The sequence below is a fragment of the Lissotriton vulgaris genome, unplaced genomic scaffold (assembly GCF_964263255.1).
Source record: "Lissotriton vulgaris unplaced genomic scaffold, aLisVul1.2 SCAFFOLD_1527, whole genome shotgun sequence".
NCBI classification, from domain to species: Eukaryota; Metazoa; Chordata; class Amphibia; order Caudata; family Salamandridae; genus Lissotriton; species Lissotriton vulgaris.
The window spans coordinates 475714-496462 of NW_028241337.1; the positions used below are offsets into that span (position 1 = coordinate 475714).

The following is a 20749-nucleotide window of genomic DNA, read 5'->3' on the forward strand; positions in this document are numbered from 1 at the left end:
GCAGCAATACACAAAATGACATTATCAACATTAGGAAGTGTCCCAACTATCACTACGTTTTTTAACCCCTTGCGTGCGGGGCGTATTTTCCGCCTGTGCTGACTCCGCCTTGTGCGGGCGGAGTCATGACGGAACGGTTTCGTCATCAGCACAGCTCACCCGTAGCTGATGACGGAAACGTTCTGTCATCAGCACGCAAGGGGTTAAGATGGTTGCCGGTATTAGTACTAAATACAGAGAATATAATAATGAATTGGTACTTGGGATAACAGGATAACAGGGATAAAACTGACTCTGGTGGGATTCGAACCCACAACCTTTGAATATCTTTTTTACATTCACCTAGAAGTCCAATGCGCTATCCATTGCGCCACAGAGCCAATCTGCTATAATGAGGTGCAGAGATGTTCTGAAATGAAATAATGAGCTATTAGCTGTTGATCAGCTTTATAAAGTTTATTTGATACTATAACCATGGCTATATTTTGAATATTGAATTGGTGAAATGATATTCACCGTCTCAGACTACATGATACCATTGGTAAATCTACGTACGACTTAAGTTTAGTCAAATGGCACATAATATGTGAGACAGATGTGTATTTCACAACTCCATGAAAGACGTTTTTGCAATTTTAGTAATGGAATATCTTATTCGTCATGCAGGGGTCCACAAAAAGAGCATACAATTAGAGTACTTTTTCTTTAAAGGAAACAACCGCCTGAACAGGGACTTGAACCCTGGACCCTCAGATTAAAAGTCTGATGCTCTACCGACTGAGCTATCCAGGCTCTGCTATACTCTACCTTAAAATCAGCTAAACAAATGTGGACGTACACTGACCTACACTTTGTATATTTATATAATTACATATATTAGCAATCAATATTCTAGAGTTTAATAATGAATTGATATTTTAAGCATTTGAAATTTCAGCAGCACACGTAATCCATTAAAACTCCGGAAATTTGTACTATCTCATTTTCGGATGACATAGAAATCACGTGTTTAAAATGACACTGTGAAATTAATAAAGGGCCAAATACTATTTCTAACTCCTAAATTACATTTTCAGCAGTATCATTGGGAATTTCCTCTTGGGCATAGACTATGAAACATTTTCAAAGCAAACAGTCTCTGTTTAAGTAGAATTTCTTTCACTGCCATTTTGGTAAATGTTTCTGGTGATGGAGAAGCAGGATTGCTGGTTACTGTTTCAATTAGTTATAAAATAGAGGAGGGATAAAATTGACCCAGTTGGTGTTCGAACCCTTAGCGTTTGAATGCTTTTGCTCCATTCGCCTAGGACTCCAAGCCGCAATCCATTGCACCAGAGATCCGACCTGATTCAACAAGGTGATCAGAGATTCACAAATAAAAAGATGACCTATAAGTTGTTGACCAACTTTATCAAATTAATCGGACACTAGCTTACATTTTGAACATTGAATTGGATAAAAGATAATCAACATGTCAAACTACATGATACAGTTTGGGTAAGTCTTCTTAACCCTTGTCAAAGAAAGTAGAGCACAGATGGGTATGTAAGGACTCGATCAAGACTTTTTTGAACCATCTGTAATTGGAATTCCCATTCATTGGATCCTGAAAAGAGTATGCAATTGATATACATTTTTTTTAACCAAGCTGCCTGAACAGGGACTTGAACCCTGGACCCTCGGATTAAAAGTCTGATGCTCTACCGACTGAGCTATCCAGGCTCTGAGGCAGCAATACACAAAATGACATTATCAACATTAGGAAGTGTCCCAACTATCACTACGTTTTTTAACCCCTTGCGTGCGGGGCGTATTTTCCGCCTGTGCTGACTCCGCCTTGCGCGGGCGGAGTCATGACGGAACGGTTTCGTCATCAGCACAGCTCACCCGTAGCTGATGACGGAAACGTTCTGTCATCAGCACGCAAGGGGTTAAGATGGTTGCCGGTATTAGTACTAAATACAGAGAATATAATAATGAATTGGTACTTGGGATAACAGGATAACAGGGATAAAACTGACTCTGGTGGGATTCGACCCCACAACCTTTGAATATCTATTTTACATTCACCTAGAAGTCCAATGCGCTATCCATTGCGCCACAGAGCCAATCTGCTATAATGAGGTGCAGAGATGTTCTGAAATGAAATAATGAGCTATTAGCTGTTGATCAGCTTTATAAAGTTCATTTGATACTATAACCATGGCTTTATTTTGAATATTGAATTGGTGAAATGATATTCACCGTCTCAGACTACATGATACCATTGGTAAATCTACGTACGACTTAAGTTTAGTCAAATGGCACATAATATGTGAGACAGATGTGTATTTCACAACTCCATGAAAGACGTTTTTGCAATTTTAGTAATGGAATATCTTATTCGTCATGCAGGGGTCCACAAAAAGAGCATACAATTAGAGTACTTTTTCTTTAAAGGAAACAACCGCCTGAACAGGGACTTGAACCCTGGACCCTCAGATTAAAAGTCTGATGCTCTACCGACTGAGCTATCCAGGCTCTGCTATACTCTACCTTAAAATCAGCTAAACAAATGTGGACGTACACTGACCTACACTTTGTATATTTATATAATTACATATATTAGCAATCAATATTCTAGAGTTTAATAATGAATTGATATTTTAAGCATTTGAAATTTCAGCAGCACACGTAATCCATTAAAACTCCGGAAATTTGTACTATCTCATTTTCGGATGACATAGAAATCACGTGTTTAAAATGACACTGTGAAATTAATAAAGGGCCAAATACTATTTCTAACTCCTAAATTACATTTTCAGCAGTATCATTGGGAATTTCCTCTTGGGCATAGACTATGAAACATTTTCAAAGCAAACAGTCTCTGTTTAAGTAGAATTTCTTTCACTGCCATTTTGGTAAATGTTTCTGGTGATGGAGAAGCAGGATTGCTGGTTACTGTTTCAATTAGTTATAAAATAGAGGAGGGATAAAATTGACCCAGTTGGTGTTCGAACCCTTAGCGTTTGAATGCTTTTGCTCCATTCGCCTAGGACTCCAAGCCGCAATCCATTGCACCAGAGATCCGACCTGATTCAACAAGGTGATCAGAGATTCACAAATAAAAAGATGACCTATAAGTTGTTGACCAACTTTATCAAATTAATCGGACACTAGCTTACATTTTGAACATTGAATTGGATAAAAGATAATCAACATGTCAAACTACATGATACAGTTTGGGTAAGTCTTCTTAACCCTTGTCAAAGAAAGTAGAGCACAGATGGGTATGTAAGGACTCGATCAAGACTTTTTTGAACCATCTGTAATTGGAATTCCCATTCATTGGATCCTGAAAAGAGTATGCAATTGATATACATTTTTTTTAACCAAGCTGCCTGAACAGGGACTTGAACCCTGGACCCTCGGATTAAAAGTCTGATGCTCTACCGACTGAGCTATCCAGGCTCTGAGGCAGCAATACACAAAATGACATTATCAACATTAGGAAGTGTCCCAACTATCACTACGTTTTTTAACCCCTTGCGTGCGGGGCGTATTTTCCGCCTGTGCTGACTCCGCCTTGCGCGGGCGGAGTCATGACGGAACGGTTTCGTCATCAGCACAGCTCACCCGTAGCTGATGACGGAAACGTTCTGTCATCAGCACGCAAGGGGTTAAGATGGTTGCCGGTATTAGTACTAAATACAGAGAATATAATAATGAATTGGTACTTGGGATAACAGGATAACAGGGATAAAACTGACTCTGGTGGGATTCGAACCCACAACCTTTGAATATCTATTTTACATTCACCTAGAAGTCCAATGCGCTATCCATTGCGCCACAGAGCCAATCTGCTATAATGAGGTGCAGAGATGTTCTGAAATGAAATAATGAGCTATTAGCTGTTGATCAGCTTTATAAAGTTCATTTGATACTATAACCATGGCTTTATTTTGAATATTGAATTGGTGAAATGATATTCACCGTCTCAGACTACATGATACCATTGGTAAATCTACGTACAACTTAAGTTTAGTCAAATGGCACATAATATGTGAGACAGATGTGTATTTCACAACTCCATGAAAGACGTTTTTGCAATTTTAGTAATGGAATATCTTATTCGTCATGCAGGGGTCCACAAAAAGAGCATACAATTAGAGTACTTTTTCTTTAAAGGAAACAACCGCCTGAACAGGGACTTGAACCCTGGACCCTCAGATTAAAAGTCTGATGCTCTACCGACTGAGCTATCCAGGCTCTGCTATACTCTACCTTAAAATCAGCTAAACAAATGTGGACGTACACTGACCTACACTTTGTATATTTATATAATTACATATATTAGCAATCAATATTCTAGAGTTTAATAATGAATTGATATTTTAAGCATTTGAAATTTCAGCAGCACACGTAATCCATTAAAACTCCGGAAATTTGTACTATCTCATTTTCGGATGACATAGAAATCACGTGTTTAAAATGACACTGTGAAATTAATAAAGGGCCAAATACTATTTCTAACTCCTAAATTACATTTTCAGCAGTATCATTGGGAATTTCCTCTTGGGCATAGACTATGAAACATTTTCAAAGCAAACAGTCTCTGTTTAAGTAGAATTTCTTTCACTGCCATTTTGGTAAATGTTTCTGGTGATGGAGAAGCAGGATTGCTGGTTACTGTTTCAATTAGTTATAAAATAGAGGAGGGATAAAATTGACCCAGTTGGTGTTCGAACCCTTAGCGTTTGAATGCTTTTGCTCCATTCGCCTAGGACTCCAAGCCGCAATCCATTGCACCAGAGATCCGACCTGATTCAACAAGGTGATCAGAGATTCACAAATAAAAAGATGACCTATAAGTTGTTGACCAACTTTATCAAATTAATCGGACACTAGCTTACATTTTGAACATTGAATTGGATAAAAGATAATCAACATGTCAAACTACATGATACAGTTTGGGTAAGTCTTCTTAACCCTTGTCAAAGAAAGTAGAGCACAGATGGGTATGTAAGGACTCGATCAAGACTTTTTTGAACCATCTGTAATTGGAATTCCCATTCATTGGATCCTGAAAAGAGTATGCAATTGATATACATTTTCTTTAACCAAGCCGCCTGAACAGGGACTTGAACCCTGGGCCCTCAGATTAAAAGTCTGATTCTCTACCGACTGAGCTATCCAGGCTCTGAGGCAGCACCCCACAAAATGACATTATCAACATTAGGAAGTGTCCCAACTATCACTACGTTTTTTAACCCCTTGCGTGCGGGGCGTATTTTCCGCCTGTGCTGACTCCGCCTTGTGCGGGCGGAGTCATGACGGAACGGTTTCGTCATCAGCACGCAAGGGGTTAAGATGGTTGCCGGTATTAGTACTAAATACAGAGAATATAATAATGAGTTGGTACTTGGGATAACAGGATAACAGGGATAAAACTGACTCTGGTGGGATTCGAACCCACAACCTTTGAATATCTATTTTACATTCACCTAGAAGTCCAATGCGCTATCCATTGCGCCACAGAGCCAATCTGCTATAATGAGGTGCAGAGATGTTCTGAAATGAAATAATGAGCTATTAGCTGTTGATCAGCTTTATAAAGTTCATTTGATACTATAACCATGGCTTTATTTTGAATATTGAATTGGTGAAATGATATTCACCGTCTCAGACTACATGATACCATTGGTAAATCTACGTACGACTTAAGTTTAGTCAAATGGCACATAATATGTGAGACAGATGTGTATTTCACAACTCCATGAAAGACGTTTTTGCAATTTTAGTAATGGAATATCTTATTCGTCATGCAGGGGTCCACAAAAAGAGCATACAATTAGAGTACTTTTTCTTTAAAGGAAACAACCGCCTGAACAGGGACTTGAACCCTGGACCCTCAGATTAAAAGTCTGATGCTCTACCGACTGAGCTATCCAGGCTCTGCTATACTCTACCTTAAAATCAGCTAAACAAATGTGGACGTACACTGACCTACACTTTGTATATTTATATAATTACATATATTAGCAATCAATATTCTAGAGTTTAATAATGAATTGATATTTTAAGCATTTGAAATTTCAGCAGCACACGTAATCCATTAAAACTCCGGAAATTTGTACTATCTCATTTTCGGATGACATAGAAATCACGTGTTTAAAATGACACTGTGAAATTAATAAAGGGCCAAATACTATTTCTAACTCCTAAATTACATTTTCAGCAGTATCATTGGGAATTTCCTCTTGGGCATAGACTATGAAACATTTTCAAAGCAAACAGTCTCTGTTTAAGTAGAATTTCTTTCACTGCCATTTTGGTAAATGTTTCTGGTGATGGAGAAGCAGGATTGCTGGTTACTGTTTCAATTAGTTATAAAATAGAGGAGGGATAAAATTGACCCAGTTGGTGTTCGAACCCTTAGCGTTTGAATGCTTTTGCTCCATTCGCCTAGGACTCCAAGCCGCAATCCATTGCACCAGAGATCCGACCTGATTCAACAAGGTGATCAGAGATTCACAAATAAAAAGATGACCTATAAGTTGTTGACCAACTTTATCAAATTAATCGGACACTAGCTTACATTTTGAACATTGAATTGGATAAAAGATAATCAACATGTCAAACTACATGATACAGTTTGGGTAAGTCTTCTTAACCCTTGTCAAAGAAAGTAGAGCACAGATGGGTATGTAAGGACTCGATCAAGACTTTTTTGAACCATCTGTAATTGGAATTCCCATTCATTGGATCCTGAAAAGAGTATGCAATTGATATACATTTTTTTTAACCAAGCTGCCTGAACAGGGACTTGAACCCTGGACCCTCGGATTAAAAGTCTGATGCTCTACCGACTGAGCTATCCAGGCTCTGAGGCAGCAATACACAAAATGACATTATCAACATTAGGAAGTGTCCCAACTATCACTACGTTTTTTAACCCCTTGCGTGCGGGGCGTATTTTCCGCCTGTGCTGACTCCGCCTTGCGCGGGCGGAGTCATGACGGAACGGTTTCGTCATCAGCACAGCTCACCCGTAGCTGATGACGGAAACGTTCTGTCATCAGCACGCAAGGGGTTAAGATGGTTGCCGGTATTAGTACTAAATACAGAGAATATAATAATGAATTGGTACTTGGGATAACAGGATAACAGGGATAAAACTGACTCTGGTGGGATTCGACCCCACAACCTTTGAATATCTATTTTACATTCACCTAGAAGTCCAATGCGCTATCCATTGCGCCACAGAGCCAATCTGCTATAATGAGGTGCAGAGATGTTCTGAAATGAAATAATGAGCTATTAGCTGTTGATCAGCTTTATAAAGTTCATTTGATACTATAACCATGGCTTTATTTTGAATATTGAATTGGTGAAATGATATTCACCGTCTCAGACTACATGATACCATTGGTAAATCTACGTACGACTTAAGTTTAGTCAAATGGCACATAATATGTGAGACAGATGTGTATTTCACAACTCCATGAAAGACGTTTTTGCAATTTTAGTAATGGAATATCTTATTCGTCATGCAGGGGTCCACAAAAAGAGCATACAATTAGAGTACTTTTTCTTTAAAGGAAACAACCGCCTGAACAGGGACTTGAACCCTGGACCCTCAGATTAAAAGTCTGATGCTCTACCGACTGAGCTATCCAGGCTCTGCTATACTCTACCTTAAAATCAGCTAAACAAATGTGGACGTACACTGACCTACACTTTGTATATTTATATAATTACATATATTAGCAATCAATATTCTAGAGTTTAATAATGAATTGATATTTTAAGCATTTGAAATTTCAGCAGCACACGTAATCCATTAAAACTCCGGAAATTTGTACTATCTCATTTTCGGATGACATAGAAATCACGTGTTTAAAATGACACTGTGAAATTAATAAAGGGCCAAATACTATTTCTAACTCCTAAATTACATTTTCAGCAGTATCATTGGGAATTTCCTCTTGGGCATAGACTATGAAACATTTTCAAAGCAAACAGTCTCTGTTTAAGTAGAATTTCTTTCACTGCCATTTTGGTAAATGTTTCTGGTGATGGAGAAGCAGGATTGCTGGTTACTGTTTCAATTAGTTATAAAATAGAGGAGGGATAAAATTGACCCAGTTGGTGTTCGAACCCTTAGCGTTTGAATGCTTTTGCTCCATTCGCCTAGGACTCCAAGCCGCAATCCATTGCACCAGAGATCCGACCTGATTCAACAAGGTGATCAGAGATTCACAAATAAAAAGATGACCTATAAGTTGTTGACCAACTTTATCAAATTAATCGGACACTAGCTTACATTTTGAACATTGAATTGGATAAAAGATAATCAACATGTCAAACTACATGATACAGTTTGGGTAAGTCTTCTTAACCCTTGTCAAAGAAAGTAGAGCACAGATGGGTATGTAAGGACTCGATCAAGACTTTTTTGAACCATCTGTAATTGGAATTCCCATTCATTGGATCCTGAAAAGAGTATGCAATTGATATACATTTTTTTTAACCAAGCTGCCTGAACAGGGACTTGAACCCTGGACCCTCGGATTAAAAGTCTGATGCTCTACCGACTGAGCTATACAGGCTCTGAGGCAGCAATACACAAAATGACATTATCAACATTAGGAAGTGTCCCAACTATCACTACGTTTTTTAACCCCTTGCGTGCGGGGCGTATTTTCCGCCTGTGCTGACTCCGCCTTGCGCGGGCGGAGTCATGACGGAACGGTTTCGTCATCAGCACAGCTCACCCGTAGCTGATGACGGAAACGTTCTGTCATCAGCACGCAAGGGGTTAAGATGGTTGCCGGTATTAGTACTAAATACAGAGAATATAATAATGAATTGGTACTTGGGATAACAGGATAACAGGGATAAAACTGACTCTGGTGGGATTCGAACCCACAACCTTTGAATATCTATTTTACATTCACCTAGAAGTCCAATGCGCTATCCATTGCGCCACAGAGCCAATCTGCTATAATGAGGTGCAGAGATGTTCTGAAATGAAATAATGAGCTATTAGCTGTTGATCAGCTTTATAAAGTTCATTTGATACTATAACCATGGCTTTATTTTGAATATTGAATTGGTGAAATGATATTCACCGTCTCAGACTACATGATACCATTGGTAAATCTACGTACGACTTAAGTTTAGTCAAATGGCACATAATATGTGAGACAGATGTGTATTTCACAACTCCATGAAAGACGTTTTTGCAATTTTAGTAATGGAATATCTTATTCGTCATGCAGGGGTCCACAAAAAGAGCATACAATTAGAGTACTTTTTCTTTAAAGGAAACAACCGCCTGAACAGGGACTTGAACCCTGGACCCTCAGATTAAAAGTCTGATGCTCTACCGACTGAGCTATCCAGGCTCTGCTATACTGTACCTTAAAATCAGCTAAACAAATGTGGACGTACACTGACCTACACTTTGTATATTTATATAATTACATATATTAGCAATCAATATTCTAGAGTTTAATAATGAATTGATATTTTAAGCATTTGAAATTTCAGCAGCACACGTAATCCATTAAAACTCCGGAAATTTGTACTATCTCATTTTCGGATGACATAGAAATCACGTGTTTAAAATGACACTGTGAAATTAATAAAGGGCCAAATACTATTTCTAACTCCTAAATTACATTTTCAGCAGTATCATTGGGAATTTCCTCTTGGGCATAGACTATGAAACATTTTCAAAGCAAACAGTCTCTGTTTAAGTAGAATTTCTTTCACTGCCATTTTGGTAAATGTTTCTGGTGATGGAGAAGCAGGATTGCTGGTTACTGTTTCAATTAGTTATAAAATAGAGGAGGGATAAAATTGACCCAGTTGGTGTTCGAACCCTTAGCGTTTGAATGCTTTTGCTCCATTCGCCTAGGACTCCAAGCCGCAATCCATTGCACCAGAGATCCGACCTGATTCAACAAGGTGATCAGAGATTCACAAATAAAAAGATGACCTATAAGTTGTTGACCAACTTTATCAAATTAATCGGACACTAGCTTACATTTTGAACATTGAATTGGATAAAAGATAATCAACATGTCAAACTACATGATACAGTTTGGGTAAGTCTTCTTAACCCTTGTCAAAGAAAGTAGAGCACAGATGGGTATGTAAGGACTCGATCAAGACTTTTTTGAACCATCTGTAATTGGAATTCCCATTCATTGGATCCTGAAAAGAGTATGCAATTGATATACATTTTTTTTAACCAAGCTGCCTGAACAGGGACTTGAACCCTGGACCCTCGGATTAAAAGTCTGATGCTCTACCGACTGAGCTATACAGGCTCTGAGGCAGCAATACACAAAATGACATTATCAACATTAGGAAGTGTCCCAACTATCACTACGTTTTTTAACCCCTTGCGTGCGGGGCGTATTTTCCGCCTGTGCTGACTCCGCCTTGCGCGGGCGGAGTCATGACGGAACGGTTTCGTCATCAGCACAGCTCACCCGTAGCTGATGACGGAAACGTTCTGTCATCAGCACGCAAGGGGTTAAGATGGTTGCCGGTATTAGTACTAAATACAGAGAATATAATAATGAATTGGTACTTGGGATAACAGGATAACAGGGATAAAACTGACTCTGGTGGGATTCGAACCCACAACCTTTGAATATCTATTTTACATTCACCTAGAAGTCCAATGCGCTATCCATTGCGCCACAGAGCCAATCTGCTATAATGAGGTGCAGAGATGTTCTGAAATGAAATAATGAGCTATTAGCTGTTGATCAGCTTTATAAAGTTCATTTGATACTATAACCATGGCTTTATTTTGAATATTGAATTGGTGAAATGATATTCACCGTCTCAGACTACATGATACCATTGGTAAATCTACGTACGACTTAAGTTTAGTCAAATGGCACATAATATGTGAGACAGATGTGTATTTCACAACTCCATGAAAGACGTTTTTGCAATTTTAGTAATGGAATATCTTATTCGTCATGCAGGGGTCCACAAAAAGAGCATACAATTAGAGTACTTTTTCTTTAAAGGAAACAACCGCCTGAACAGGGACTTGAACCCTGGACCCTCAGATTAAAAGTCTGATGCTCTACCGACTGAGCTATCCAGGCTCTGCTATACTGTACCTTAAAATCAGCTAAACAAATGTGGACGTACACTGACCTACACTTTGTATATTTATATAATTACATATATTAGCAATCAATATTCTAGAGTTTAATAATGAATTGATATTTTAAGCATTTGAAATTTCAGCAGCACACGTAATCCATTAAAACTCCGGAAATTTGTACTATCTCATTTTCGGATGACATAGAAATCACGTGTTTAAAATGACACTGTGAAATTAATAAAGGGCCAAATACTATTTCTAACTCCTAAATTACATTTTCAGCAGTATCATTGGGAATTTCCTCTTGGGCATAGACTATGAAACATTTTCAAAGCAAACAGTCTCTGTTTAAGTAGAATTTCTTTCACTGCCATTTTGGTAAATGTTTCTGGTGATGGAGAAGCAGGATTGCTGGTTACTGTTTCAATTAGTTATAAAATAGAGGAGGGATAAAATTGACCCAGTTGGTGTTCGAACCCTTAGCGTTTGAATGCTTTTGCTCCATTCGCCTAGGACTCCAAGCCGCAATCCATTGCACCAGAGATCCGACCTGATTCAACAAGGTGATCAGAGATTCACAAATAAAAAGATGACCTATAAGTTGTTGACCAACTTTATCAAATTAATCGGACACTAGCTTACATTTTGAACATTGAATTGGATAAAAGATAATCAACATGTCAAACTACATGATACAGTTTGGGTAAGTCTTCTTAACCCTTGTCAAAGAAAGTAGAGCACAGATGGGTATGTAAGGACTCGATCAAGACTTTTTTGAACCATCTGTAATTGGAATTCCCATTCATTGGATCCTGAAAAGAGTATGCAATTGATATACATTTTTTTTAACCAAGCTGACTGAACAGGGACTTGAACCCTGGACCCTCGGATTAAAAGTCTGATGCTCTACCGACTGAGCTATCCAGGCTCTGAGGCAGCAATACACAAAATGACATTATCAACATTAGGAAGTGTCCCAACTATCACTACGTTTTTTAACCCCTTGCGTGCGGGGCGTATTTTCCGCCTGTGCTGACTCCGCCTTGTGCGGGCGGAGTCATGACGGAACGGTTTCGTCATCAGCACAGCTCACCCGTAGCTGATGACGGAAACGTTCTGTCATCAGCACGCAAGGGGTTAAGATGGTTGCCGGTATTAGTACTAAATACAGAGAATATAATAATGAATTGGTACTCGGGATAACAGGATAACAGGGATAAAACTGACTCTGGTGGGATTCGAACCCACAACCTTTGAATATCTTTTTTACATTCACCTAGAAGTCCAATGCGCTATCCATTGCGCCACAGAGCCAATCTGCTATAATGAGGTGCAGAGATGTTCTGAAATGAAATAATGAGCTATTAGCTGTTGATCAGCTTTATAAAGTTTATTTGATACTATAACCATGGCTATATTTTGAATATTGAATTGGTGAAATGATATTCACCGTCTCAGACTACATGATACCATTGGTAAATCTACGTACGACTTAAGTTTAGTCAAATGGCACATAATATGTGAGACAGATGTGTATTTCACAACTCCATGAAAGACGTTTTTGCAATTTTAGTAATGGAATATCTTATTCGTCATGCAGGGGTCCACAAAAAGAGCATACAATTAGAGTACTTTTTCTTTAAAGGAAACAACCGCCTGAACAGGGACTTGAACCCTGGACCCTCAGATTAAAAGTCTGATGCTCTACCGACTGAGCTATCCAGGCTCTGCTATACTCTACCTTAAAATCAGCTAAACAAATGTGGACGTACACTGACCTACACTTTGTATATTTATATAATTACATATATTAGCAATCAATATTCTAGAGTTTAATAATGAATTGATATTTTAAGCATTTGAAATTTCAGCAGCACACGTAATCCATTAAAACTCCGGAAATTTGTACTATCTCATTTTCGGATGACATAGAAATCACGTGTTTAAAATGACACTGTGAAATTAATAAAGGGCCAAATACTATTTCTAACTCCTAAATTACATTTTCAGCAGTATCATTGGGAATTTCCTCTTGGGCATAGACTATGAAACATTTTCAAAGCAAACAGTCTCTGTTTAAGTAGAATTTCTTTCACTGCCATTTTGGTAAATGTTTCTGGTGATGGAGAAGCAGGATTGCTGGTTACTGTTTCAATTAGTTATAAAATAGAGGAGGGATAAAATTGACCCAGTTGGTGTTCGAACCCTTAGCGTTTGAATGCTTTTGCTCCATTCGCCTAGGACTCCAAGCCGCAATCCATTGCACCAGAGATCCGACCTGATTCAACAAGGTGATCAGAGATTCACAAATAAAAAGATGACCTATAAGTTGTTGACCAACTTTATCAAATTAATCGGACACTAGCTTACATTTTGAACATTGAATTGGATAAAAGATAATCAACATGTCAAACTACATGATACAGTTTGGGTAAGTCTTCTTAACCCTTGTCAAAGAAAGTAGAGCACAGATGGGTATGTAAGGACTCGATCAAGACTTTTTTGAACCATCTGTAATTGGAATTCCCATTCATTGGATCCTGAAAAGAGTATGCAATTGATATACATTTTTTTTAACCAAGCTGCCTGAACAGGGACTTGAACCCTGGACCCTCGGATTAAAAGTCTGATGCTCTACCGACTGAGCTATCCAGGCTCTGAGGCAGCAATACACAAAATGACATTATCAACATTAGGAAGTGTCCCAACTATCACTACGTTTTTTAACCCCTTGCGTGCGGGGCGTATTTTCCGCCTGTGCTGACTCCGCCTTGCGCGGGCGGAGTCATGACGGAACGGTTTCGTCATCAGCACAGCTCACCCGTAGCTGATGACGGAAACGTTCTGTCATCAGCACGCAAGGGGTTAAGATGGTTGCCGGTATTAGTACTAAATACAGAGAATATAATAATGAATTGGTACTTGGGATAACAGGATAACAGGGATAAAACTGACTCTGGTGGGATTCGACCCCACAACCTTTGAATATCTATTTTACATTCACCTAGAAGTCCAATGCGCTATCCATTGCGCCACAGAGCCAATCTGCTATAATGAGGTGCAGAGATGTTCTGAAATGAAATAATGAGCTATTAGCTGTTGATCAGCTTTATAAAGTTCATTTGATACTATAACCATGGCTTTATTTTGAATATTGAATTGGTGAAATGATATTCACCGTCTCAGACTACATGATACCATTGGTAAATCTACGTACGACTTAAGTTTAGTCAAATGGCACATAATATGTGAGACAGATGTGTATTTCACAACTCCATGAAAGACGTTTTTGCAATTTTAGTAATGGAATATCTTATTCGTCATGCAGGGGTCCACAAAAAGAGCATACAATTAGAGTACTTTTTCTTTAAAGGAAACAACCGCCTGAACAGGGACTTGAACCCTGGACCCTCAGATTAAAAGTCTGATGCTCTACCGACTGAGCTATCCAGGCTCTGCTATACTCTACCTTAAAATCAGCTAAACAAATGTGGACGTACACTGACCTACACTTTGTATATTTATATAATTACATATATTAGCAATCAATATTCTAGAGTTTAATAATGAATTGATATTTTAAGCATTTGAAATTTCAGCAGCACACGTAATCCATTAAAACTCCGGAAATTTGTACTATCTCATTTTCGGATGACATAGAAATCACGTGTTTAAAATGACACTGTGAAATTAATAAAGGGCCAAATACTATTTCTAACTCCTAAATTACATTTTCAGCAGTATCATTGGGAATTTCCTCTTGGGCATAGACTATGAAACATTTTCAAAGCAAACAGTCTCTGTTTAAGTAGAATTTCTTTCACTGCCATTTTGGTAAATGTTTCTGGTGATGGAGAAGCAGGATTGCTGGTTACTGTTTCAATTAGTTATAAAATAGAGGAGGGATAAAATTGACCCAGTTGGTGTTCGAACCCTTAGCGTTTGAATGCTTTTGCTCCATTCGCCTAGGACTCCAAGCCGCAATCCATTGCACCAGAGATCCGACCTGATTCAACAAGGTGATCAGAGATTCACAAATAAAAAGATGACCTATAAGTTGTTGACCAACTTTATCAAATTAATCGGACACTAGCTTACATTTTGAACATTGAATTGGATAAAAGATAATCAACATGTCAAACTACATGATACAGTTTGGGTAAGTCTTCTTAACCCTTGTCAAAGAAAGTAGAGCACAGATGGGTATGTAAGGACTCGATCAAGACTTTTTTGAACCATCTGTAATTGGAATTCCCATTCATTGGATCCTGAAAAGAGTATGCAATTGATATACATTTTTTTTAACCAAGCTGCCTGAACAGGGACTTGAACCCTGGACCCTCGGATTAAAAGTCTGATGCTCTACCGACTGAGCTATCCAGGCTCTGAGGCAGCAATACACAAAATGACATTATCAACATTAGGAAGTGTCCCAACTATCACTACGTTTTTTAACCCCTTGCGTGCGGGGCGTATTTTCCGCCTGTGCTGACTCCGCCTTGCGCGGGCGGAGTCATGACGGAACGGTTTCGTCATCAGCACAGCTCACCCGTAGCTGATGACGGAAACGTTCTGTCATCAGCACGCAAGGGGTTAAGATGGTTGCCGGTATTAGTACTAAATACAGAGAATATAATAATGAATTGGTACTTGGGATAACAGGATAACAGGGATAAAACTGACTCTGGTGGGATTCGAACCCACAACCTTTGAATATCTATTTTACATTCACCTAGAAGTCCAATGCGCTATCCATTGCGCCACAGAGCCAATCTGCTATAATGAGGTGCAGAGATGTTCTGAAATGAAATAATGAGCTATTAGCTGTTGATCAGCTTTATAAAGTTCATTTGATACTATAACCATGGCTTTATTTTGAATATTGAATTGGTGAAATGATATTCACCGTCTCAGACTACATGATACCATTGGTAAATCTACGTACGACTTAAGTTTAGTCAAATGGCACATAATATGTGAGACAGATGTGTATTTCACAACTCCATGAAAGACGTTTTTGCAATTTTAGTAATGGAATATCTTATTCGTCATGCAGGGGTCCACAAAAAGAGCATACAATTAGAGTACTTTTTCTTTAAAGGAAACAACCGCCTGAACAGGGACTTGAACCCTGGACCCTCAGATTAAAAGTCTGATGCTCTACCGACTGAGCTATCCAGGCTCTGCTATACTGTACCTTAAAATCAGCTAAACAAATGTGGACGTACACTGACCTACACTTTGTATATTTATATAATTACATATATTAGCAATCAATATTCTAGAGTTTAATAATGAATTGATATTTTAAGCATTTGAAATTTCAGCAGCACACGTAATCCATTAAAACTCCGGAAATTTGTACTATCTCATTTTCGGATGACATAGAAATCACGTGTTTAAAATGACACTGTGAAATTAATAAAGGGCCAAATACTATTTCTAACTCCTAAATTACATTTTCAGCAGTATCATTGGGAATTTCCTCTTGGGCATAGACTATGAAACATTTTCAAAGCAAACAGTCTCTGTTTAAGTAGAATTTCTTTCACTGCCATTTTGGTAAATGTTTCTGGTGATGGAGAAGCAGGATTGCTGGTTACTGTTTCAATTAGTTATAAAATAGAGGAGGGATAAAATTGACCCAGTTGGTGTTCGAACCCTTAGCGTTTGAATGCTTTTGCTCCATTCGCCTAGGACTCCAAGCCGCAATCCATTGCACCAGAGATCCGACCTGATTCAACAAGGTGATCAGAGATTCACAAATAAAAAGATGACCTATAAGTTGTTGACCAACTTTATCAAATTAATCGGACACTAGCTTACATTTTGAACATTGAATTGGATAAAAGATAATCAACATGTCAAACTACATGATACAGTTTGGGTAAGTCTTCTTAACCCTTGTCAAAGAAAGTAGAGCACAGATGGGTATGTAAGGACTCGATCAAGACTTTTTTGAACCATCTGTAATTGGAATTCCCATTCATTGGATCCTGAAAAGAGTATGCAATTGATATACATTTTTTTTAACCAAGCTGCCTGAACAGGGACTTGAACCCTGGACCCTCGGATTAAAAGTCTGATGCTCTACCGACTGAGCTATACAGGCTCTGAGGCAGCAATACACAAAATGACATTATCAACATTAGGAAGTGTCCCAACTATCACTACGTTTTTTAACCCCTTGCGTGCGGGGCGTATTTTCCGCCTGTGCTGACTCCGCCTTGCGCGGGCGGAGTCATGACGGAACGGTTTCGTCATCAGCACAGCTCACCCGTAGCTGATGACGGAAACGTTCTGTCATCAGCACGCAAGGGGTTAAGATGGTTGCCGGTATTAGTACTAAATACAGAGAATATAATAATGAATTGGTACTTGGGATAACAGGATAACAGGGATAAAACTGACTCTGGTGGGATTCGAACCCACAACCTTTGAATATCTATTTTACATTCACCTAGAAGTCCAATGCGCTATCCATTGCGCCACAGAGCCAATCTGCTATAATGAGGTGCAGAGATGTTCTGAAATGAAATAATGAGCTATTAGCTGTTGATCAGCTTTATAAAGTTCATTTGATACTATAACCATGGCTTTATTTTGAATATTGAATTGGTGAAATGATATTCACCGTCTCAGACTACATGATACCATTGGTAAATCTACGTACGACTTAAGTTTAGTCAAATGGCACATAATATGTGAGACAGATGTGTATTTCACAACTCCATGAAAGACGTTTTTGCAATTTTAGTAATGGAATATCTTATTCGTCATGCAGGGGTCCACAAAAAGAGCATACAATTAGAGTACTTTTTCTTTAAAGGAAACAACCGCCTGAACAGGGACTTGAACCCTGGACCCTCAGATTAAAAGTCTGATGCTCTACCGACTGAGCTATCCAGGCTCTGCTATACTGTACCTTAAAATCAGCTAAACAAATGTGGACGTACACTGACCTACACTTTGTATATTTATATAATTACATATATTAGCAATCAATATTCTAGAGTTTAATAATGAATTGATATTTTAAGCATTTGAAATTTCAGCAGCACACGTAATCCATTAAAACTCCGGAAATTTGTACTATCTCATTTTCGGATGACATAGAAATCACGTGTTTAAAATGACACTGTGAAATTAATAAAGGGCCAAATACTATTTCTAACTCCTAAATTACATTTTCAGCAGTATCATTGGGAATTTCCTCTTGGGCATAGACTATGAAACATTTTCAAAGCAAACAGTCTCTGTTTAAGTAGAATTTCTTTCACTGCCATTTTGGTAAATGTTTCTGGTGATGGAGAAGCAGGATTGCTGGTTACTGTTTCAATTAGTTATAAAATAGAGGAGGGATAAAATTGACCCAGTTGGTGTTCGAACCCTTAGCGTTTGAATGCTTTTGCTCCATTCGCCTAGGACTCCAAGCCGCAATCCATTGCACCAGAGATCCGACCTGATTCAACAAGGTGATCAGAGATTCACAAATAAAAAGATGACCTATAAGTTGTTGACCAACTTTATCAAATTAATCGGACACTAGCTTACATTTTGAACATTGAATTGGATAAAAGATAATCAACATGTCAAACTACATGATACAGTTTGGGTAAGTCTTCTTAACCCTTGTCAAAGAAAGTAGAGCACAGATGGGTATGTAAGGACTCGATCAAGACTTTTTTGAACCATCTGTAATTGGAATTCCCATTCATTGGATCCTGAAAAGAGTATGCAATTGATATACATTTTTTTTAACCAAGCTGCCTGAACAGGGACTTGAACCCTGGACCCTCGGATTAAAAGTCTGATGCTCTACCGACTGAGCTATACAGGCTCTGAGGCAGCAATACACAAAATGACATTATCAACATTAGGAAGTGTCCCAACTATCACTACGTTTTTTAACCCCTTGCGTGCGGGGCGTATTTTCCGCCTGTGCTGACTCCGCCTTGCGCGGGCGGAGTCATGACGGAACGGTTTCGTCATCAGCACAGCTCACCCGTAGCTGATGACGGAAACGTTCTGTCATCAGCACGCAAGGGGTTAAGATGGTTGCCGGTATTAGTACTAAATACAGAGAATATAATAATGAATTGGTACTTGGGATAACAGGATAACAGGGATAAAACTGACTCTGGTGGGATTCGAACCCACAACCTTTGAATATCTATTTTACATTCACCTAGAAGTCCAATGCGCTATCCATTGCGCCACAGAGCCAATCTGCTATAATGAGGTGCAGAGATGTTCTGAAATGAAATAATGAGCTATTAGCTGTTGATCAGCTTTATAAAGTTCATTTGATACTATAACCATGGCTTTATTTTGAATATTGAATTGGTGAAATGATATTCACCGTCTCAGACTACATGATACCATTGGTAAATCTACGTACGACTTAAGTTTAGTCAAATGGCACATAATATGTGAGACAGATGTGTATTTCACAACTCCATGAAAGACGTTTTTGCAATTTTAGTAATGGAATATCTTATTCGTCATGCAGGGGTCCACAAAAAGAGCATACAATTAGAGTACTTTTTCTTTAAAGGAAACAACCGCCTGAACAGGGACTTGAACCCTGGACCCTCAGATTAAAAGTCTGATGCTCTACCGACTGAGCTATCCAGGCTCTGCTATACTGTACCTTAAAATCAGCTAAACAAATGTGGACGTACACTGACCTACACTTTGTATATTTATATAATTACATATATTAGCAATCAATATTCTAGAGTTTAATAATGAATTGATATTTTAAGCATTTGAAATTTCAGCAGCACACGTAATCCATTAAAACTCCGGAAATTTGTACTATCTCATTTTCGGATGACATAGAAATCACGTGTTTAAAATGACACTGTGAAATTAATAAAGGGCCAAATACTATTTCTAACTCCTAAATTACATTTTCAGCAGTATCATTGGGAATTTCCTCTTGGGCATAGACTATGAAACATTTTCAAAGCAAACAGTCTCTGTTTAAGTAGAATTTCTTTCACTGCCATTTTGGTAAATGTTTCTGGTGATGGAGAAGCAGGATTGCTGGTTACTGTTTCAATTAGTTATAAAATAGAGGAGGGATAAAATTGACCCAGTTGGTGTTCGAACCCTTAGCGTTTGAATGCTTTTGCTCCATTCGCCTAGGACTCCAAGCCGCAATCCATTGCACCAGAGATCCGACCTGATTCAACAAGGTGATCAGAGATTCACAAATAAAAAGATGACCTATAAGTTGTTGACCAACTTTATCAAATTAATCGGACACTAGCTTACATTTTGAACATTGAATTGGATAAAAGATAATCAACATGTCAAACTACATGATACAGTTTGGGTAAGTCTTCTTAACCCTTGTCAAAGAAAGTAGAGCACAGATGGGTATGTAAGGACTCGATCAAGACTTTTTTGAACCATCTGTAATTGGAATTCCCATTCATTGGATCCTGAAAAGAGTATGCAATTGATATACATTTTTTTTAACCAAGCTGACTGAACAGGGACTTGAACCCTGGACCCTCGGATTAAAAGTCTGATGCTCTACCGACTGAGCTATCCAGGCTCTGAGGCAGCAATACACAAAATGACATTATCAACATTAGGAAGTGTCCCAACTATCACTAC

General features: G+C 38.4%; 24 non-coding genes across 24 annotated transcripts; all 24 read right to left on the reverse strand.

The window, feature by feature from the left end:
- Positions 1 to 289: 289 nt before the first annotated feature.
- Positions 290 to 380, reverse strand: TRNAR-UCU (transfer RNA arginine (anticodon UCU)). Its single transcript is given in 2 exon segments — positions 290 to 325; positions 344 to 380. It is a non-coding gene; the product is annotated as a tRNA-Arg (tRNA).
- Positions 381 to 719: 339 nt separating this feature from the next.
- On the reverse strand, positions 720 to 792 carry TRNAK-UUU (transfer RNA lysine (anticodon UUU)). The gene has a single exon. It is a non-coding gene; the product is annotated as a tRNA-Lys (tRNA).
- Positions 793 to 2017: 1225 nt separating this feature from the next.
- TRNAR-UCU (transfer RNA arginine (anticodon UCU)) lies at positions 2018 to 2108 on the reverse strand. The gene is given in 2 exon segments: positions 2018 to 2053; positions 2072 to 2108. It is a non-coding gene; the product is annotated as a tRNA-Arg (tRNA).
- Positions 2109 to 2447: 339 nt separating this feature from the next.
- Positions 2448 to 2520, reverse strand: TRNAK-UUU (transfer RNA lysine (anticodon UUU)). Its single transcript has one exon. It is a non-coding gene; the product is annotated as a tRNA-Lys (tRNA).
- Positions 2521 to 3745: 1225 nt separating this feature from the next.
- On the reverse strand, positions 3746 to 3836 carry TRNAR-UCU (transfer RNA arginine (anticodon UCU)). Its single transcript is given in 2 exon segments — positions 3746 to 3781; positions 3800 to 3836. It is a non-coding gene; the product is annotated as a tRNA-Arg (tRNA).
- A 339-nt stretch (positions 3837 to 4175) lies between these two features.
- Positions 4176 to 4248, reverse strand: TRNAK-UUU (transfer RNA lysine (anticodon UUU)). Its single transcript has one exon. It is a non-coding gene; the product is annotated as a tRNA-Lys (tRNA).
- A 1182-nt stretch (positions 4249 to 5430) lies between these two features.
- On the reverse strand, positions 5431 to 5521 carry TRNAR-UCU (transfer RNA arginine (anticodon UCU)). The gene is given in 2 exon segments: positions 5431 to 5466; positions 5485 to 5521. It is a non-coding gene; the product is annotated as a tRNA-Arg (tRNA).
- Positions 5522 to 5860: 339 nt separating this feature from the next.
- Positions 5861 to 5933, reverse strand: TRNAK-UUU (transfer RNA lysine (anticodon UUU)). Its single transcript has one exon. It is a non-coding gene; the product is annotated as a tRNA-Lys (tRNA).
- A 1225-nt stretch (positions 5934 to 7158) lies between these two features.
- TRNAR-UCU (transfer RNA arginine (anticodon UCU)) lies at positions 7159 to 7249 on the reverse strand. The gene is given in 2 exon segments: positions 7159 to 7194; positions 7213 to 7249. It is a non-coding gene; the product is annotated as a tRNA-Arg (tRNA).
- A 339-nt stretch (positions 7250 to 7588) lies between these two features.
- TRNAK-UUU (transfer RNA lysine (anticodon UUU)) lies at positions 7589 to 7661 on the reverse strand. Its single transcript has one exon. It is a non-coding gene; the product is annotated as a tRNA-Lys (tRNA).
- Positions 7662 to 8886: 1225 nt separating this feature from the next.
- On the reverse strand, positions 8887 to 8977 carry TRNAR-UCU (transfer RNA arginine (anticodon UCU)). The gene is given in 2 exon segments: positions 8887 to 8922; positions 8941 to 8977. It is a non-coding gene; the product is annotated as a tRNA-Arg (tRNA).
- Positions 8978 to 9316: 339 nt separating this feature from the next.
- On the reverse strand, positions 9317 to 9389 carry TRNAK-UUU (transfer RNA lysine (anticodon UUU)). The gene has a single exon. It is a non-coding gene; the product is annotated as a tRNA-Lys (tRNA).
- A 1225-nt stretch (positions 9390 to 10614) lies between these two features.
- TRNAR-UCU (transfer RNA arginine (anticodon UCU)) lies at positions 10615 to 10705 on the reverse strand. The gene is given in 2 exon segments: positions 10615 to 10650; positions 10669 to 10705. It is a non-coding gene; the product is annotated as a tRNA-Arg (tRNA).
- A 339-nt stretch (positions 10706 to 11044) lies between these two features.
- Positions 11045 to 11117, reverse strand: TRNAK-UUU (transfer RNA lysine (anticodon UUU)). The gene has a single exon. It is a non-coding gene; the product is annotated as a tRNA-Lys (tRNA).
- Positions 11118 to 12342: 1225 nt separating this feature from the next.
- Positions 12343 to 12433, reverse strand: TRNAR-UCU (transfer RNA arginine (anticodon UCU)). Its single transcript is given in 2 exon segments — positions 12343 to 12378; positions 12397 to 12433. It is a non-coding gene; the product is annotated as a tRNA-Arg (tRNA).
- Positions 12434 to 12772: 339 nt separating this feature from the next.
- On the reverse strand, positions 12773 to 12845 carry TRNAK-UUU (transfer RNA lysine (anticodon UUU)). The gene has a single exon. It is a non-coding gene; the product is annotated as a tRNA-Lys (tRNA).
- A 1225-nt stretch (positions 12846 to 14070) lies between these two features.
- Positions 14071 to 14161, reverse strand: TRNAR-UCU (transfer RNA arginine (anticodon UCU)). Its single transcript is given in 2 exon segments — positions 14071 to 14106; positions 14125 to 14161. It is a non-coding gene; the product is annotated as a tRNA-Arg (tRNA).
- A 339-nt stretch (positions 14162 to 14500) lies between these two features.
- Positions 14501 to 14573, reverse strand: TRNAK-UUU (transfer RNA lysine (anticodon UUU)). Its single transcript has one exon. It is a non-coding gene; the product is annotated as a tRNA-Lys (tRNA).
- A 1225-nt stretch (positions 14574 to 15798) lies between these two features.
- On the reverse strand, positions 15799 to 15889 carry TRNAR-UCU (transfer RNA arginine (anticodon UCU)). The gene is given in 2 exon segments: positions 15799 to 15834; positions 15853 to 15889. It is a non-coding gene; the product is annotated as a tRNA-Arg (tRNA).
- Positions 15890 to 16228: 339 nt separating this feature from the next.
- TRNAK-UUU (transfer RNA lysine (anticodon UUU)) lies at positions 16229 to 16301 on the reverse strand. The gene has a single exon. It is a non-coding gene; the product is annotated as a tRNA-Lys (tRNA).
- A 1225-nt stretch (positions 16302 to 17526) lies between these two features.
- TRNAR-UCU (transfer RNA arginine (anticodon UCU)) lies at positions 17527 to 17617 on the reverse strand. Its single transcript is given in 2 exon segments — positions 17527 to 17562; positions 17581 to 17617. It is a non-coding gene; the product is annotated as a tRNA-Arg (tRNA).
- Positions 17618 to 17956: 339 nt separating this feature from the next.
- TRNAK-UUU (transfer RNA lysine (anticodon UUU)) lies at positions 17957 to 18029 on the reverse strand. The gene has a single exon. It is a non-coding gene; the product is annotated as a tRNA-Lys (tRNA).
- Positions 18030 to 19254: 1225 nt separating this feature from the next.
- Positions 19255 to 19345, reverse strand: TRNAR-UCU (transfer RNA arginine (anticodon UCU)). Its single transcript is given in 2 exon segments — positions 19255 to 19290; positions 19309 to 19345. It is a non-coding gene; the product is annotated as a tRNA-Arg (tRNA).
- A 339-nt stretch (positions 19346 to 19684) lies between these two features.
- On the reverse strand, positions 19685 to 19757 carry TRNAK-UUU (transfer RNA lysine (anticodon UUU)). The gene has a single exon. It is a non-coding gene; the product is annotated as a tRNA-Lys (tRNA).
- Between the last annotated feature and the right edge of the window lie 992 nt (positions 19758 to 20749).